Raw genomic sequence first — 20,182 nt, 5'->3', positions numbered from 1 at the left:
AGCACTGTCTTTTGTTACTTTGCCATGCAAATTCTAAGCACCCCTCAATTCTGATCTCTTTCTCGTCAACCCAGCTAACACTCCAGGGCTGTGTTTCAGTTCTCCTTACCTGTGCTGTGGCCTGGAAACCACCTTCAGGCCATAGACGGGCAAGAGTAGTGTCCATTTTATTCACTTCTCTTTTCTCAAGTTGCATACTGATGTAGTGTCTTCTGTCTATTTTGGCAAATCTTTACTTCATATATTTTATCTAGTTTTCTATTTGTTTATGGGGGGTACTAATTCCTATAGTAGTTAATGATTCATAGTAGAAGCAGAAGTTATATCCAGTTCATTAATTTCTAACAAGCAGTTTATTTAGAAATAAAGAATAATTTTTAAATTAAAACTTCATCTAACCAGCCAAATAGGCAAGACAACACAAAACTAAACTTCACAAAAATATTTGGATAAAATTAAATATTGTGTCATACTGTACCAAAGAGTATTTCATCACTTTTATTTATATTAAGTAAATATTTCTAGTTAACACCTTTTCACTGTAATTTGCTTAAAGCAAATTAACCATAATAAATGAATAACAGAGCCCATGTAGAGAGTTTTCGTAATACTTTAGTTAGCCTGCTTGTATTCTCTCAAAACTATTTTTGCACACAAGAACATAAGGGGAATTGCAAATATGTATATTTCTAGAAATTGCCCTCATCTTATAATATTTATCTTTATTTCTGGATGGCATACAACAAATTAATTTAGAAATGGAAGATTTTAAAAACTCAGTAGCATCCACTGATATTTTTTATTTGTGGCTTGTGTGTATGTGACCTTCAATATGTCCAAGGTTTTGATAAGGAGTTGTTATTTTTCCACATGCTCTCTGCATATTTAAAGACATTCACTTTCTAAATGATAATTTGCCCTTGTCTTAGTCTGTTCAGCTTGCTAAAATACCATAAAATCGGAGGCTTATAAACAACAAACATTTATTTCTCAGTCTGGAGGCTTGGAAATCAAGACCATGGTGCCTGCAGATTAAGTACATGGATTCTGTGTCTCCTGAGGGACCCCCACCTAGCAGGCTGTCTTTTCATTTCTTTAACCTCACAGCAATGGAGATTTTTCTGGTCTCTTTTATAAGGGCACAGATCTCGTTCATGAAGATTCTGCCCTCATGACCTAATCACCTCCCAAAGGCTCCACCTCCTACTACCATCACCTTGTGGGCTAGAATTTCAACATATGAATTTTGGGGGGGGACACAAACATTCAGACCATAGCAGTCTTTAAGAATATAACTTGAAACTAGCTCCTTTTTTTAAAATTGTTGTTGTAAGTTTAAGGTGTACAACCATTGATTTGATAAACATATATTGCAAAATGATTCCCACCACAGCATTAGCTAACCCATCTTTTTTGTGATGAGAACATTTAAGATTTACTCTCCTAAGAACTTTCAAGTATATAATACACTATTATTAGCTACAATCACCCTCCTGTACATTAGATCCCCAGAACTTGTTAATCTTATAGCTAGAAGTTTGTACCATTCGACTAATATCTCATTTCCCCCAACCTGCACCCAGCTCCTGGTAACCACCACTATATTCTCTGTTTCTCTGATAGCTCTTTTTCTAAATTAAAATAACAACAATTATTATTGAAAAACTTCCCTATTTTTTGTTTAAATAATGATTTATTTTTATTTAAAACTATCCAATGACATGGAGATGTATGATTGAATGTAATCTATTACATTCTAGTAGTTATGAAACTTTCTGTCTCCTCATTTACAAGGAAGAAATCCTGGGACACTATATTGTTAGCCATAGTACATTTCAAAGTTCAACATGATTTCTAAAAATTTCTGGGAGACCAGATTTCAAAAAGAGTTTCCTTAGAACTTATTTTTACCATTGTTATCTTTACCCCCAAGAAAGAGGGAAATAGGATCTTTCTGCTTCTCCAATACTAATGGAAGCGTCCCTGTGGCAGCCCGCCTGGAAGATTAGAGACAACACTTAACAGGTGTGAAATTTACAACCTCTGCCAGGACAGTGTGCTCCTGGAAGGAATCCTCTCTCTGTTCCATCATCAGGGATGACTGTTTACAATGTCACTTCTGTGACTAGTATTCTCACTCGCTCCTTCTAGTAATGAAGATACAATATATTATAGTGGCAGTTTCCAAATTATTTTCTTTGTCAGGATTAAGGAAAAAACAAATTGCCCCCATTAACCTCCTCCTCATGGCAGGCTAAAGAAACCTTTTCACAATGCCACAATGTGTGCTAATGGAATTCCATATTATTTCAGAAATGATTCCTAAGGTTTGGGGAAGGAATCATATATGCAAAAAAACCCTCAGTCTGTGAAGAAAAAGGAATGAAGCCTATACAAAAACATCTCACTCACAATAATTATAAGATTAACTTTATGCAGTCTCTGCATCTTATGAATAGGTAGACATACATCTCAGCATGGTTTTCTTTAGATATTTCAGCAAAGTAAAATGCTCAAAATAGGCTTCTTCTTTGGTTATCAGAAGTAAAATAGAGTGCTGACTTTGCAATCATTGGTGGAAATATACATGGATCAAAACTTGATGACTATTATGTAGAGTAATAATGTCAGATAATTTTATCCTTTATTTAACCAATAATTGCCTAGGAGAAAAGTGAGTTGAGATAGCTCTGGTCCCTTTACTCTGGGCCCCATCCCAAACAGGAAGCCAATAGTAATTGTGATATGAAAATTTTTTTCTATTGCTTACAAAGCGGGGACTTGAAAAAAAAAAACCAGAACGAAATGGTTACAACTCTGAAACAAGGAACATAGAATATGATATCATTAATTTTATTTGCTTTTCAGCTGTTGCTCATTACAAAATAGATGTTCTTATGGAAAAGAAATGCTCTCTGCAAAGTCAGTTGATGAAAATGAATTACTGCATTTCACAGATGTTTTCACTTTAAAATGGAATATTATGATGGCGCTAAAACTTTTTACCACCATTACTGTAATTTGCATACCATTACTAGGGATGTTTATATTTAAAGAAGTTGAAATGTTTTTGAGTTCATCATAACCTACTACTAATGATTCTCTGTACATCTGTGGAAAACCAACATCTAGGCAGTTTTCTCTAGCTCAATCATCTTTGATGAATTTGTACTGTCTTCTAAAATATTCAACTAGGATTTTGTATGTGCTTAAAGATTCTGCTGTATGTATACACAATCTGCAACTTAAACGGAAGGTAACAAATCAAAATTATGTGGCAACATATGCATATACTTGGATTCTGGCATCTGCTTTAATAAAAGTATTTTAGTGGACTTATGCTATATTTTCAGAATAGCCAGATCATTTTAATTCTGGATTCATAAAGACTGATGCTTTGCTTGCAAACAATGAAGTGAATTAGCCTTAATTTAGAGTCTGAGGTTTAGAAAAAATCTCAATGCTGCAGGTGCCAATAAAAAAAGGACTCAAAAGAAAATAATTTCAAATGTAAAATATTTCAGGAAAGAAATAATCAGTAAAATTGATGTAGAAATTCAACAGTGAAAACCAAAGGTAATAAATAATTAGCAGATGTATTTTTTTATAAATAACCATAAAGTGGAATGAGAGCTCTCAGTGCATAGTTTCATTATCCATTATCTTCAAAATAAGGATAATTTTCAAAGGCCTCTGAACCGTTCTGAGTGCAACTACATTTTCCAGTTTCATATTTTCCACATAATCATGAAAATATCTTACCATTAACCATGAAAATAATAGTAATGCTAAAATTATCCAAGGAGTAGCTTGCATTATGCAGAACTTCCTGTATAAACAAAATTTCAATTGCATGAACCTTCTACTTCAGTTCCATATGAGGGTGTATTTGATTAGCTTCAAGCAAAATACAAACTCTAGCTTAAATAAGTTAAATGGGAATTACTTTTCATGTAAGAAAATTCAGAAGAAGGCTGTCCAGGGCTAGTATGGCAGCTGCCCAATGGGTCCTTGGCATGAAGGACCCAAGCTCACATCTGCCCTATCCTCAGTATATTAATTTTTCTTAAGGTCACCTCATGGGTGAATAAGAAGCTGGTTGCAGTAGCAACCATGCTAGATTTTCAGAAAGAAAAAAAGGAAAGAGTACATACTCTCTTCTCTTTACCAGAATTTCCTAAAGTCCAACATAGCATTTTCCCTTACATTTTACAGGTCAAAATGTAATATCATCATCACGTTCAGCTGTATATGTTGTTGGAGAGAGTGCAAAAATAAAAATTGGAGTTCGCATATTAAAGATAAAGGGAAAAATGAATATGAGGATTGCACCTAATAATCTGTGTCACATACCATATTTGATCCTATTATTCTGGGTCAAAATTCTGTGGCTGGAATATTGGTATCCTGACTCTGTAGTGTCAGATCTAGGATCAAAATCTAGAGTTTTATAACAACAAAATAATTTTGACTCTAGACTTTCTAAAGTGCCAAAAGTATTTTACTGCATGATGCTATTTCTTTTATGTATGGGAAAGCCCAAAGCAGAGACACAGAAGAACTTAACCTTTTGACAGCCAGTATTCTCTGGTTTAAATATGGTTACTTTCTACCTAAATAAACTCATTTACTGTAAAACTACTACATGCACTTTCTGGTGTAGTCAAACCTGACTTCTCTAATCAGTCTTTCATGACTCCATTTTTTGTTATCCAACATGTTTTTTCCTTTCTTTAAGAGATTTTTCTCCTCTTGCATATTTTGAGGTTTAGTTCCTGTATTATTTCAAAGCCTTCTTGGAAAATATTCTTAAACTGCAGTTAAGAATAGGGTCTTGGAAATCAGGCATTCTTGGCTCAAGTTCTAAATCTATCCCAACCTAGCTATGTTATCTTTCATAAAAACTTCAAGTTTCAATTTCTGCATCTGTAAAATGCAATAATAATAGTACTTACAATTTAATATCATTACAAAGTTTCATCAAAATAATGCATTTAATGTATTTGGCACATTGTTAGTTACATAATAAGTTCTAAATAAATTTATGCTATTATCCTTAATGCTCCATCTTTCATTGATTTACCTCTATGATCCCCTATAGACTTTATAACTAGAATTATATAATTTTAGTGTACCTTTATTGTCTACTATGTATTTAGTACTCCCTCACATATTAATTTTATCTCCCCAGTAGTCTATGAAGTCTCTGTGAATAAATTTAAGGCATTATATCTTTTCAGCATCTGTCACAGTATCTAGCAAATCATTCAGTAGAATGAGATTTATTCTGTGAGAACATATGCTTTAGAACTTTTGATATGTATGAAATGTTTTATTTTGAGATTATATGAATGGATAGTACATGGTTTCTGATATCAATGAGCTCATAATATATGAAAGCAATGAGACACACTTAAATATAAAGAAATGTGATAGTGAATAGGTCACCCTCATGACCTAATCATCTCTCAAAGCCCCCACCTCCAAATTACAATCACATTAGGAATTGGGGCTTAACATATGAATTTTGAAAGGATACAAATATTCAGTCTATAGTAACCATTTAGTAATTATAAATAACTTTGGTCTTACTCATCAGAATAATACCCTACACATTGAAACCTGTATTGTTTTATTATTTGCCATTGAGCTGATTGCTGTGAAGCTTGTCATACATTCTTTTAAAGTACCCCAATAATTTTGTAGGATGCTGCTGCATCTTCAGCGCTTATTGTTATTTTTTTACCTAAAAATGAAAAACAATCCCTTGACTCTTTGTTTTTCTAATCCTAAGATTTATGGAATTTAGGAAACCAGTTCATACATAGAATAGGAACTGTGAAATTGGCAGAGTGAGTATCATAAAATTTATTTTTGTACTTTCTATCCTTAACTCACCACTTGTCTCATAGGAGACTCATAAACTATGCTTTTGTATTGAAATAATAAAGACAATCTTATCTCTTGTAATGGTAGTGCACAGTCTTGGATGCATATTGCATGACAAGCAATAGAAATGGGCCACGTCTCAGGGCTAGAAGTTGAGGGAAGGATACCAAGGATATCCATTTGGTGCTCAAAGTCGGACAGGTCCTACTTTGTAGGTCCAACTAAGAAAAGGTGAAGATATTTCACCAAAACAACCTCAGAATTTTATATATTTATTTATTGGCCGTGCCACCCAGCTTCTGGGATCTTAGTTCCCAGACCAGGGATTGAACCCAGGCAGTTAAAGCACCCAGTCCTACCCACTGTACTGCCAGGGAATTCCCATCAGAATTTTAAATTAAAGCAATTTTTAAATGGGAATACATTAAGTAAATGTTAGCAAATGCAGGCAGAAATAAAAATTCCTCAACATTTAGGGACTGTATTTTCATGAAATTTATAACTAGCCGATGTCACATCCATTTTGTCATTATTTCAACTTCCCATTAAAAATTTAAAATACCAACATAAGTACTTTCTATGTGATTATACAACAGCTGTTACATGAACATTAGCAAGGATTGACAGCTACTGTTATTTTTTTGATAACTGGGCTCATCATAAAGCAACCTGTCTGGGCTGCTTATTACATGCATCCTGACAGCTTTGGCTACATTATTTGTGTTTTTTTTGAAGTAAAACTGTCTTTATTTACACAACACACAACAATCTGTATAGAAAATCCAAAGAAATCTATAAAGAAGCCACTAGAACTAATAAGTGAGTTCAGCTAGGCTGCAAGACACAAGATTAATATACAAAAATCAAACTTATTTATTTGTTTTTAAGCTGTGAAGAAATTTCAAAAGTTGTACATAGCATGTACTACAAGTGTCTGTGAAGAATCCATTAACAACCACTGAAACCATGGTCATACCTGAATTTTATTTTCTTAAAGGGAAGTACACTTAACTGTAACATATTTTCCCCTGAACTATGTGTGCCTCATCTGTCAGTCAGACAGACATCTCACCACGGAATCTGATGAAATATATAAGGCTTTTTAAAAAAGTGTTTGGTTGACAGGAAAGTTTGTTATATGTAAATCTGACACTGCAGTTTAGTGTAACAAGGTTTTGACTGACAGGTTAACAACTAAGCTATCTACCGTTAGTCTGTGTTGCTTTATACCATTTCCAGAATTTAAAAATTAAAAAATTTCTAGGATTCTAATTCCTATAGGAAAAAGAAAAAGCAGGCTTTTTCTTTTCTGAGGAAAGCAGTAGAATAAATCAGAAGAAAAAGGAGATAAAATTATAAAGTTGAAAAGGAACTATTTTGATCACACTAGTTTGGAAAATTTATTTTATATTGTTTAACATTTTTAGAGTCAGAAAAATCACAAGAATTATTGTATTATAAAAGCTGAAAAAACAAAACAATAACAAAAGAACTGATAAATAAATTTAAAAAATAAACAGTCCTGATACTATTTAGATATTTATATAATTATTTATTTTTATGATTTATTAGTAATCACCTCCTTTTGGCTACAGTTCAGATTTTTGTTATAAAAAATTATAAAAATTTGCTGCAAAAAGTAAGTAGCAACTGCACATAGACTATTTCCACTATTTCCATAGACTATAAATTCAGTTTTGATGCAGGTGCTTACCTTTTTAATTTAGCTTTATTACAGATAGAATATGTTTTACTTTTATACTCAATTATGTGCCAAAAGAAGAGTAAATGTTATATATAGCAAAATAAATTTCATAATAATCATGCATTCTTTGTGTAAAAACTTCAGAACATAATGATTTCATTTTAATCAACAATTGTGCTTTTGTTTGGCATAACTGAACTGATTGATACAAATCACTTATAATAATAGATGTTAGGACAAAACTTGGAAGAATGAATGTGCTTAGAAAGAAAAATAACAACAAGAAATGAAGTTACTCTTCCGAATAAGAGGAAAAGGATAAAACTGCCTTGCAGAGTATTAAAATATAATTTTTAAAGTTATGTTTTAAAGAAAAATGAAAAAACATTTAATTGATTCTTTTGTTAAAGAAAAGGGAAAATTAAATTCAGCTTTTTTTCCTCCCATACGGCACTCATGTTTTCTATTGTTGCAAAAGTGGAGTTTATTGCAAAAGGATTGGGGCTTCTCAGATTCTGTGCATCACCTAACATGAAGTTCATCTGTGAGAAGTAGCAAGCCCTAAGTAACAGTGGCTTATAAAAAAAACAAAATCAAGGGTTGTCCTCTGCCCCTGAGAAACTTTTATCATTGGTTTACATAAAAACTATTTAAATACTTAAAAAAAAAAACCAACCTAATAGTATTTACTCAAATTTTCTTAACCCTCAGCTCTAAACATGCTTACCTCCAACAATCATACTGCCATCATTCTCATTCTTTTGCTCTGATGGACACGTGTTCATAAGTGCGCTTTCTAAATTTTGGTACTAAGAACTAGTAAATATAAACAAAAACAAGAATAAACTTCACTCAATTACATCCCTGTATAAGCAGGAAAAAAAGGACCAAAAATCTGAATATTCCCAGGAATACTGCAGTATCCCAAGGTATCCACCTCAGTTCTTTGCATAGGAAGAATTATTTAGCATTAAATACTTGCTAAGTGAATGAATGAGAGTTTGTGTCTTTTTTTTTGGCTGTGACGCTTGGGAGATCTTAGTTCCCCAACCAGGGATTGAACCCAGGCCCTCGGCACGGAAAGCACCCAGTTCTAACCACTGGACCACCAGGGAATTCCAAAGAGTTTGTATCTTAAGGGGATAAAACCACAAAAAAATTGACCAGAATTCTTAAAGGTCTTTAACCCCAGCTTGACACAAATCCCAAAGACCTGGAAATCCATGCCTAAGCCTTGGGAGAGGTGTCTGTACACAAATCCAAAATGCAGAGTGAAGGGTGGTGGGGCATTGGCAACAAGATGATGACTAAAATGAAGTGTTGGTCAAGCGTTTGAGAGAATACCCAATTGTACTTTAGAGTTTATCTTTAAAAAGTGTTTTCAGGCTTCCCTGGTGGCACAGTGGTTAAGAATCTGCCTACCATTGCAGGGGACACGGGTTTGAGCCCTGGCCTGGGAAGATCCCACATGCTGCGGAGCAACTGAGCCCGTGCGCCACAACTACTGAGCCTGTGCTCTAGAGCCCGTGCGCCACAACTACTGAAGCCCGCGTGCCTAGAGCTCGTGCTCTGCAACAAGAGAAGCCACCGCAGCGAGAAGCCCACGCACTGCAATGAAGAGTAGCCCCCGCTAGCCACAAATGGAGAAGGGCCGCACAGCAACGAAGATCCAATGCAGCCAAAAATAAATAAATAAAATAAATAAACTTTTAAAAAAAGAGTTTTCTCTAGGAGTGCTAATATATTAAAAAAAACAAAACAACCCACACACACAAAACAAAAAGTTAACAACTACAACAAAAGCTAGCACGTGACTGAAAAGCAGATGATGGGGGAGCAGGCACTACCAGCGAAATAAAGCAATAAAGAGCATCTGTCCTATTTATATACAAAGAATTTGCTCAGAAAACCCTGTCACACTACCCAGAAACAAGACAGATAAATTTTCTCTCTTGCTTTTTCCCTGATCCAAAGCTGTTCATCTTTTTTTCCTTAGCTTTCATTCCTTAAGAAATTCACCTAAATTTATATTTTTATCTGAATTTATGGATTAAAATATTTACACTTATCAGGAGATTAGGAAGAAATAGAGTGAGAACACATTATGACATGGTGCTCCAACAACCCCAGGGATGGTCAACATGCACTTCCAGGAACTCTGAGCAAAGAGAGGTTGAAATAGCTATTCCTTCTGCTTATTCCTCCTCTATGTTTCCATTGACAGGAAGGCATTGTGTTCTGTGGGTACAGCTGCAGGATGGAGGCTTATTCCAGGCTCTGTGGTCTCTCTGTCTCCTATAACACTGTTGGCAGCTGGTGGCACAAGCTTCCCTGTGCAATTAATCTCTGGATAGTTTGTCATCCCTTGCCTGTTCTCTTTCACTCTGCCCACACCTCTGTAAATAGACCCTTAATTAAGCTCTCCTCAATTAAACCCCTGGAGGCTGCCATCTACATCTCCCTAAGGCCAGTCGGAACAATTTTTGACATATACTTTCTTCAAAGCTTAATACTGATGCCATGATTTCTCACATGTGTCTCACTTCTTTCTCTAACAACTACAAAAATAGCACTTATTTTCCTGCATGCAATGAGATAATCAAATATGTGTTTTCGAAAGAAAGCTGGAACTGACAAAAAGAATAAACAACTTCCCTTGGGATTGATAGAAAAGAAAATCATGCACTATTTTTCTAAGAATAATGCCATAGTTGTCAAATGAATTATTCAGTAAAATATATTTACTATGTCGTAGTAAGTTTTACATGACTTAAACTCTCTCTAATTTCAGGGAAAAAAAGGCAAGAAGGTAGATATTTAGTGTTCCTGTGTATGGGGTATGAGTGAATATGTGTGAGAAAGATATGTGTATAGAAAGATCTTAATACTAATAATTTAATGTAATATGTTAAATAATTCTATTTTCATGAAAATCCCAAATCATCTGATTCTTAACAGAGGATAAAAGTTTGATATATTGCAGAACCATTAATGATGAATTGAGCGATTTAATTATTGAGATCTATTGGAACCTGTGATGAAGTGTATATTGAATTTTAATTTATGAGAAATAATAAAATAAAATTGTGTTTCTAGTGCCCCTCCATTGCATTTGTTTCCCAAATTTTGGTTATATGAGGGTGTCTAAGTTTCCTCTAAAATTTCATAGTGTTTTGAATTTCCATAGGTAAGAGATCTTCATTTTTGAAGAGACAAATTATGAAATAGAAAATTATAATTTTAGTATATATGCATATAAGTACTAATCACCAATCCTTTGAGGTTTATAGATTACATTTTCATTAATGTTATAACCTTTATAGTATTGTTCAATAAATTCTAAATCTTCTCTTTGGCACCATATATATGTACACAGATGACTTTTCCCTTAAAAGTAAACTATACCAACAGATGAAGAAATATATTTTGGGTTGATCTTATTTATTGAGTTCCCAGTTTTTCCACATAGATATTCCTGATAAGTAAGTTTTATGTCAATGAGAAATGTATTTTTAGGAGTTTTGGGAGGGTTAAAGAGGAATTTCAAATGGCAAATTTATATTTGGCAGGGACTGTCAAACATTGATACTGCTTATTAAATAATTGCAATAACTCAATTTTTTAAATTCCACTACTGTAAAATTTCAGTTTTAAGAAATATTGAAAATTCTGTAGTAAACAGGAATATATAATTATTAGATTAAATAAGTTAAATACTCACAAAGTGATATAGTAAGAGTTTTGAGAAGCAGAAATTAACAGATCATGTCTGCTAAGAGCATACACTTCAAGAATGCTGATGTTGGACAGCAGTTCATGGTTTAGCGGCTTTACATGCTTTGCTTTGATAAATCCTTTGGAATGAGACAGAGCAGAGAGCTCTTCTAACTTAAAAGGGACAGAAATCAATGGCTGGATTTCAGAATTACTTCTGTGAAAAATCACTTCCAGCTATTCTACCCACAGTCCCTAATGCTGCACTGTGGAGCTTCTAGAATCCAGTGTTTTCTACATCTGGCTGAGCATCAAAATCACCTAAAGTGCTGCATCTCAAATATAAGTGCACGGGAGTCACCTGTGGATCTTGTTAGGACGCAGACTCAGTAAGGCTAGAGAATCTTTATTTTAAAAACAAGCACACAGGTTTTTCTATTTCAGCCATCCTGCTTTCTATTTGAAAATTAAGGCCTCAGATCCCCTGAATACAAATTGGGGGTCTAGCTCCTTTTTGTCATCTGAATTGCAATCTCCTACTCAAAGGTCTAGTCATAGAATTGCCTCAGTGAGACCAGAACGCTTAAAAGTGTCACAAAAAGCACAACTTGCACACTTTTCCACACACAATTAATAACAGTTTCCAGGAATAAGACAGCATACATTTTAATACTGAAAAATCTCACACAGAGTTGTATGCAGTTTTAATACTCCTACATTTAGGTATATCTAAACATCAAGGTTTCCTTAGGGTTACATAAATGAAATAAATCCTGACTAGCTTTTTAGGGCTATAAATGACTATTTAAAATATTTCCATATACATACATATATATGGAAATACATACATACATACACACACACACACATTTTATATATATATATATATATATATATATGGCTCATTCCTTAATTACTGACAAAAATAATTTCCATATCGGAAAATTGCATATCATATAACCAATAATATGTTTTCCATCAGGTGTTATTCACATGCCTTTTGTTCTAGAAGATGTTCTAGAAGATCATCTAGAAGATGGTTTTTTTTTCATCAAAGCTGATTTTTATTAAAATCAAAGCACCAGTTGACTCCCCCAAATTGAAAAAAACAATGAAGACTACTGTCTCAGATATCCTTCACAATAAGCGAAATCTTCATGGGCAGAGAAATCTGTGATCTGATAGGCTAGCATTATTCCCACTCAAAAGCATGAGCCACCAACCTGTGAATTTTACTAAATTCACACCAAAGACGAAGGGGCAATATAAATAAAAAGACATGAACTCTTAACTTACATAAGGTGATACAATACTTAAAAAATATGTATGTGCATGGTTATTTAAAATGAGGGCCTCTATTTCAATAATTAGATGGTTGAATTCATGGTTATGTCCACAATTTTAATAGCCAATCAGATCACTCAATTTCTCTCATTCATAACAGATACAGATAAACAGAAAATAAACACATCTTCTATTTAGAACAAAAGGACACATTAAAAAAAAGGATTCATGGGGAAAAAAGCACAAGAAAATCTTTTAAATATTTTTTTAAATAATTAGTAACAATTGTGGTTGATAGGTGTGTTTGAATGTACAGACATCATTCATTTACCCATTCATTCAGCACAGAGTATGCGTTAACTATTTTGTGCCAGGCACTGTTTTAAGCAGTGGTGATTCATAGGCAAGTTAAGGCAAGCAAAATCTCTGCTACCATGAACCTTATATTCTACTGGAAGAAGCCAACTATAAACCAAAAAATGTGATATTATATTTAATTTTATATATATAATGAGAAATATTATAAAAATAAAAGTAGTGGAAGCAATTAGAAAAAATGCAATAGTTGGTATATTTTTGAACTGGCAATAATAGAGTAGAGAGAAGAATGAAGTGAGGGAGAGGGGTATGTGAGTATCTGGGAGAAGATCATTCTAGGTAGATAGAACAGCAAGCATGGAGGCTCCAGATCAGGAATATCCTTGAGGACTTGAAATTAGAAAAGAAAAGCCAGTGCATCTGTGTGTGTGTGTGTGTGGTTTGGGGAGTGTGGAGGTGTGGGGGGATGAGGGGAGTGGATTATATAAAGTCTTCAGGTCATGAGGAACATTTGGTTTCCACTCTAAGTGAAGCTATTGCAGGGTTTTGAGCCATATTTTTAAAAGACCAATTGGCTTCTTGTGTGGAAAATAAATGAGGAAGAAGAATAAGTAAAAGCAAGAAAACAAGTTAAAAGGCTGATGTATAAAAAATAAAGCAGGAGAGAGATGGTAGTGGTTTATAATAGAGTAGCAGCTGGAGGGGGATTGAGAAATATTCAGAATTAAGATATTTTGAAAAAAAATGGCAGATTTGATTTTTACCAAGAGAAATGGGAGATGACTACTCATCAGTAGTTTTTTCATAAATCTTCACCAGAAAATAACTTTTTAATAGCTGTCTGTTGCAAAAGCATGTAGTTTTAATAATTAAATATGACAGCATAGAATATGACAAGTTATACGGCCTTGCTATTTTAAAGCATCTTTGAGTAATTTAGGTATTTATTTTTCAGAAAATTATTAAAGAAAAATGGACTTTCTACATTGTTTTGATTGATAATGTTTCTAATATCTAATTTTATCCACACAACTTCTGTAGGTAGGAAAATAATTCCCCCCCTTAAACTTCGAGGATAAATGGGCAGGGTTTTTACCTGGTTGTTTAAATGATAATAAGATGAGTCAAGTGAAAATTAGTGAGTTAAATATCCTGAGATTAATGAGTGTTTTCAAATACAATTTCCTCTGACAAATACAGTTTCAATTCTAACTGAACACAAATACTATATCAAAAACATCTTTTCTAATCTAATTTCATATGATAAACATTTTAAGAAATTGATTTACAAAAAGAGCACTGAATATTATAAAAAGAGGACAGTCTTTTTTATTAAACAGCCTTAGAACAAAATTTGACATTATGATGACCAAGTTCAGAGCAACTATAGCTCTAACTTAAATTTTCTGGAAACAGACATCTAACTATTCACCAAGCTTGATTCTTATTTTTTCTGTAAACAAAGACAAAGGGATATCATGCTCTTGCAGTATAAAAGTCCTTCTCAACAGCTTTATTTAACTTTCTTTCTCAAGATTTTCTCATTTACTACTAGTTGAAACTTATTGCCCCTGAATTCCACATCATTTTAATTAAGGCTGAAATACAGAATCTGACTCATAATAATTTACTTCCACATCATGAATTCATCTCTGAGCTCAAAACCATAAAAAAATAGAGAAGAGGAAGCAGATATTAATCAAATAGAGGAAAGCAATGGAAACCAGAACCATGTTCTTAGTAGTCATATTCACCATTTTTTATAATTACTGAGAGATACTCAGGAATATGTTTCATATGAAGTCTCTCAAAAACACTTATGTTTAATATAGAAGACATAAATCTCGACCCACAAAGAAATAAAAGAAATAGAATATCTTTTAATTTTCAACATTTCTTTTTTTACTTTTATTTCAAGCCCCCATTTCAGTGGGATGGCAGAAACTTAATTTCAGTCAATGCAAAGTGTAAAGTCTTTACATTTTCCTGAGTATGTCTTTAAACTACTAGGACACCGATATCCTGCCAAAGAATTGGGTGAGAGCCTTTTTCATCCATCAACCATCTCTCCCTGTATGGGGGCATTGAGAAGACCCACATTCCAGTTTCTCTGGTTCCTTCAGAAAACTCTGTTACACACAAAATGAAATCTTAAATGATACATACAATTTTTGCATTTTCTTTCAATAATTCTTTAAATTTATGGCTCTCATTCTTTTGCTTAATCATGATTTCTTTATATTGACACCATGGAATCTTGTAACTGTGTCTAATTTTCTAATACAGCATAATGAAAAAAAAACTCACAAAATACCTTTTCTTTCACATATCCATAACTATGGGATAAACCTATAATGTCAGTTGCTATTATCTATTAAGGACACAACTTTAAGAAATTCCTTCTCAAATGATGACTGAAACTTTACCTGTTCATTAATTAATCAAGGACCACAAGGAGAGATTTTTCTCCATTTCTCCCACTGCTGTGTTTAGCTAGAACCTTTACTATCACAGCCATCAACTGATCTCTAAGACAGGACTTTGGCTACTCGATCACAATTTTCCTCCCCATTCTTATTCTCTAATTACTCCCTTGCCCCTGTTGATGGCCTTTACAACATCTCCAAATGAGTAGTTTATAGCCCATTGCTCAATTTCAACACCCCTAATCAATGGGCACAATTGAATCTGGCCATTGTTCAGAGCTACTTTAACCTCCAAGATTTTAAAGTCATCCTTGCTTGTTAAGTTTTCTTCCAAGGGAACATGATCTACCTTAAAATACTTAATTATAGTCTCCATATGAATAATTCTAAAACACACCTTTCTGTTCTTATCCTTTCTCCTCAATCATGACATCTCTTTTCTGGACTTATAAGGGATGGCACAAGTAATCTAAAACACAAGTGATTACCTTTCTTATCAAAATTCCTTCTCTATTTCTTTCCTATATTTAAGTTTCCTTCCATCTTTTCAGTCATAGGGGTAAGAACTTTAAAAAATATGTTTAACTTTCAGTGTACCTTTCATACTTTTCTCTATTCTATGTTTCCTGTGAAATGAACCAGATTTTTTCCCTATATTTTTCTAGTTCAGACCTCGTCTTCCCTAATCCAGCAGTTAGATATTTTTCTAACTTTTCACCTTATTTTCAGTCTCTTTTTGCCATACGTGATCTCGCACAGTGCTATCATGGTTGCTTTTCCAAACATAGCTACATCCCATCACACCACTCTCAAATTTAAAAAGCCAATAAATTCTTCCTCTTGCCATTAGAATAAATTCCAGTTCCTTATGAGCTTCAAAGCTGTCTCTGATCTATACCCTTCACTAGTGGGCTATAGCCTCAAACCTTTCAGAACATTTTTCTTAACATTTTATATAATTTCTAACCTTCATAAACCTTTTAGTGATCCTCACTTAGACTGCCATTCCCTTTCCTCACAGCACTGTCTGTCACAGATCATCTTACTTAGTAATTTTATCACGTTGTATTAGACGTACACATGAATATGCACACATACACTCACAATTTTGTATTTTCGAAAGGAGTGTGTGGAATGGCTTCTGCAGTAGTCTAAATTGCAGACTATCACATCCATCTGTATATGTTAAAATAACTGAAAAATTTTAGTGCAAGCTAATTAAGAAAGAGAAGTGACCTAATGATTTAGATGTTATGAAGAAAATACATTGTGTTGCATTCTTAATGTCACCACTCTCCAGCCTCTGGTCATATGGTGTGATACTTTCCAGTCACGCATCTGGACTCTAAAGATGGTTTTGGCCCCCCTCTCCTTTCCAAAGATGCAGTGCTGTGGTCCCTCCCGGAACAAGACCAAGTTCTGCAGTTCCCTCAAAGTCTGCTCTTGAGGGTGAGGTCTTAGGGACAGGAAGGTAAAGTGAGATTAACCTCCAGGAAACATCCTAACAAAATGCAGGTTTTGAAAAGTTTAGTGGTCTTGGTCATGACTAAAATGCGAACCTTTCTTAGAGTCCCCTCCCTTTTTCTACTTCTTCTGCACCAGCACAAGACTATCCATAAAGCTAGTACTTCCCATTGGTTTAATCCTTCCAAAATACCTGTCAGAAAAGTGTAAGTCAAATTATTGTTTCAAATGTTATATCATACTTACGGAGACATTTTATTAATCAAGATTTTCTTTTCTGTAGGTTTAGATGATTTATACAAGGCAAAAATAAATAAACTCTAAACATGGGCAGTTTTCAGAATGTATATTTTTGGGAGAAAATCACATCAATAGACCTTAGGACAAAAAACAACAACAACACACATTTCACTTACAGTGGCTAAAATAATAAACAAAGGAACAAACAAAAAATTAAAACTAAGAAATCTTACAAATATCAATACATTCATTGCTATTTACTTAGTGAAGCATAGATTAAAATGTTTGAATCATTAGATTATGTTGCAGTGAATTTTGAGAGAGAAAATCAAAATTTTTTAAAGTTCCACATCTTATGAAATGGAGGGTTCAAACTGAAACTAGATCAATACAGATTATATTTATCATTCAATGAGAAAGTAAATTGTTACTTATCTCTGACAGTAGGAGAAGCAAGGAGACAAAAAAATTGTGTGTGAATTAAAATTTAGCTGATCTTCTTGACTTTCTTCTCTCATTGAAGTAGGACTATATATGTATACCACTAGGAGAAAAATGTTGTATGGTATATAGACAGATAGAGAACAATAGATATACAGAAAGAAAGAAAATGAGAGAGAGAGAGCGCCTCTGGGGAGGATAATTGTTCTAATACATTTTTTAAATATATAAGAATAAAAAAGTAAATTGTTTTATTTCTTAGTTACAGTAGTACTTTACTTGAAGCTGCATTTCCAGTATATCATGTGGAACTTACAATTTGTAAGTTTTCTTACAAATGCCACCAGCCACATGTTACTATTTAAATTTAAATTGAATCAATTAAGATTAATTAAATTAAAAATTCAGTTCCTTCATTACATATTTTGAATTCTCAATAGCCACATATGACTAGTGGCTACAATATTGCACAGCTGTGGACAGCATTTGTAAAGACTATTAGATACTACTACAGAATTCCTGAAAGCACATTGAACTTTTTTGCATTTGAAACAAGTCCTTGTATTTTTTTTCTTAAAAAGACTTGTAATGAGAAATTTTCTAATTTAATTCTAGTAGGAAAAAAACAAACAATTAATTCAGTTAAAAAAAAGCTTCATTGATTTTCAGGTCTTCTCATACATTTGGTAACCATACCTCAGAGAATAGGTTAAGGTTAAAAGGGAAGAAATCCCTTGTTCAAAATTGAACATGTCATGAAAAAGCTCAAAGATAATAGAAAACAAGAAGACTGTGATGAGCACAAATATTCTTCACTAATTAAAACTTTTTAAAACGTGATTATGATTTTAAAATACCTGAAAATCTTCCATAATTTACAAATGGAACTACTAAGCAGCTTTCGCATGTTTATAAGATGTTGGTAAAATTGGCTCCTTTTGGATTTTTCAAATGGCATAGGACTGGGCCTCTTTAAGAGGCTTTTTAAAGACTTTAAAGACTTAACTAATTGGATAAATTGCTAAATTATTATGATCTATAACCTTCATTAACATCACAAATCACTGTCACATTCTCATTAATTCTAGTAATTGCACTTTGAGAACTAACAACTATATATTTATTGCATACTTACTATGTAGATTATCTCATTTAGACCTCATTACAACACCGTGTTTATTATCTCTATTTTCTGATGCAGAAATCAAGATTCAGCATTTAGTTACCTTGATGAAGGTATTTCTAGAAAGTAGTGCAGCTAGGTTTCTAAATCTGAAAGTTTACCACTATTACTCTACTATAAACTTTCCATGATAATACTGATACTTCATTTATTTATTCAACAAAGATTTTTCAGCATCTTTTGTGTACGTGTGTGTATGTGTATACACACATACATACTAAGCACTGTTATTTTCTTCCCTGGGGATATAATGAAAACACACATGCACACTTTTGAAACTAAATTAAAACTTTACATTATATATTTTAGTTTATGAGGATAATCTAGATATGAATTGTAAAATTTAATATTTTTCTGATGGTACTTTTTAAATAAAATGTTTTAGAGCCTGGAGTTATTTGAGTCCCAACAATTACACGGCTTGGTTATAGGGGAATTGCTTTGCTTGTATGTAATTTTGTTTTAAAAGGTAAATCAAAAATAAAATATTTCACTTTTCATAATAATAAAAATAAATGAAACTTTGAACAAAATTATTTTCAAAGACAATTAATTACAAATATCTAATTTCACAAAATGCCAGCTTTGCTAAAATTCTGTCACTTGAAAGTGACTCCAATCTGAAAGCCTAGTACCTAATATTTAGTATGCATGTGACATATTTGTGAACACTTAACTACCTGAATAATGTATTTAATCAAGAGACCTAAATACAACATGTTTTCCATGTCTGCTGATTAGAAAAAACATTATCACCTCCCTAAAAATTTAAAACTAAGTTCTAATAGTATGCATAATGGTCATTTAGAGTTTAGATTTTAAGTACTGAAATAAAAGTTAAATATAAAAGCTCCAGTATGCTTTCTGGTCTAACCCATTATGCATTTCTCCAACTCCATAAACCCCAGTGAATAAGAGATATCTCTAAATTAATGAAAACAATATGTAAATTTTTATCATAGTTCTTAGGCAAATAAAATCCTTTTTTGAAAGACCTGTTTCTTCTTCTTCTTTTCATCTGAACTGTTGAAAGAAGCCCTAATAAACATGAAAACTGCATATGGAACTGTTCTACAGTATAACATGATAAAAAGTTTCCCAGGACATTATATTTGGGAAAGAAAGAGGTCACAAATGTGAATTTTATGATATGCCCCTACCAGTTAGATTATCTGAACTCCATTTCATCCTTTTCTTATCCCTAGGACATTCTCCTCCTCCAAACAGTACAAAACATAAGGGACTGAAAATGCCGAATATCTTCAAAATAATTCAGAAAGTGCAATATTGCCCCTGTTCACTGACATAATTGCCTTGGCTGTTGTCAAGACGCCTAACATTTATTTCTCTCCAACACTGGTCATTCTTTCTGAGCGCTTCTGAATGCATCCTTCAGGAGGGAGCACTTCCTTTACAGTGTGAATTCTAGGAAATCCTAACACAAGCTACCCCACATAAATAACTCATTTGGTAGAGGTAGATATTTCCTAATCTTCACTCTAGAACTGCAAATTTCCA

Source organism: Delphinapterus leucas, chromosome 8, assembly GCF_059928025.1.
Source record: "Delphinapterus leucas isolate spDelLeu-1000000601 "Yukka" chromosome 8, BTC_Dleu_Yukka2, whole genome shotgun sequence".
Classification (NCBI taxonomy): domain Eukaryota; kingdom Metazoa; phylum Chordata; class Mammalia; order Artiodactyla; family Monodontidae; genus Delphinapterus; species Delphinapterus leucas.
The sequence above is the reverse complement of the archived record's forward strand: the minus strand, read 5'-3'. Positions refer to the sequence as shown.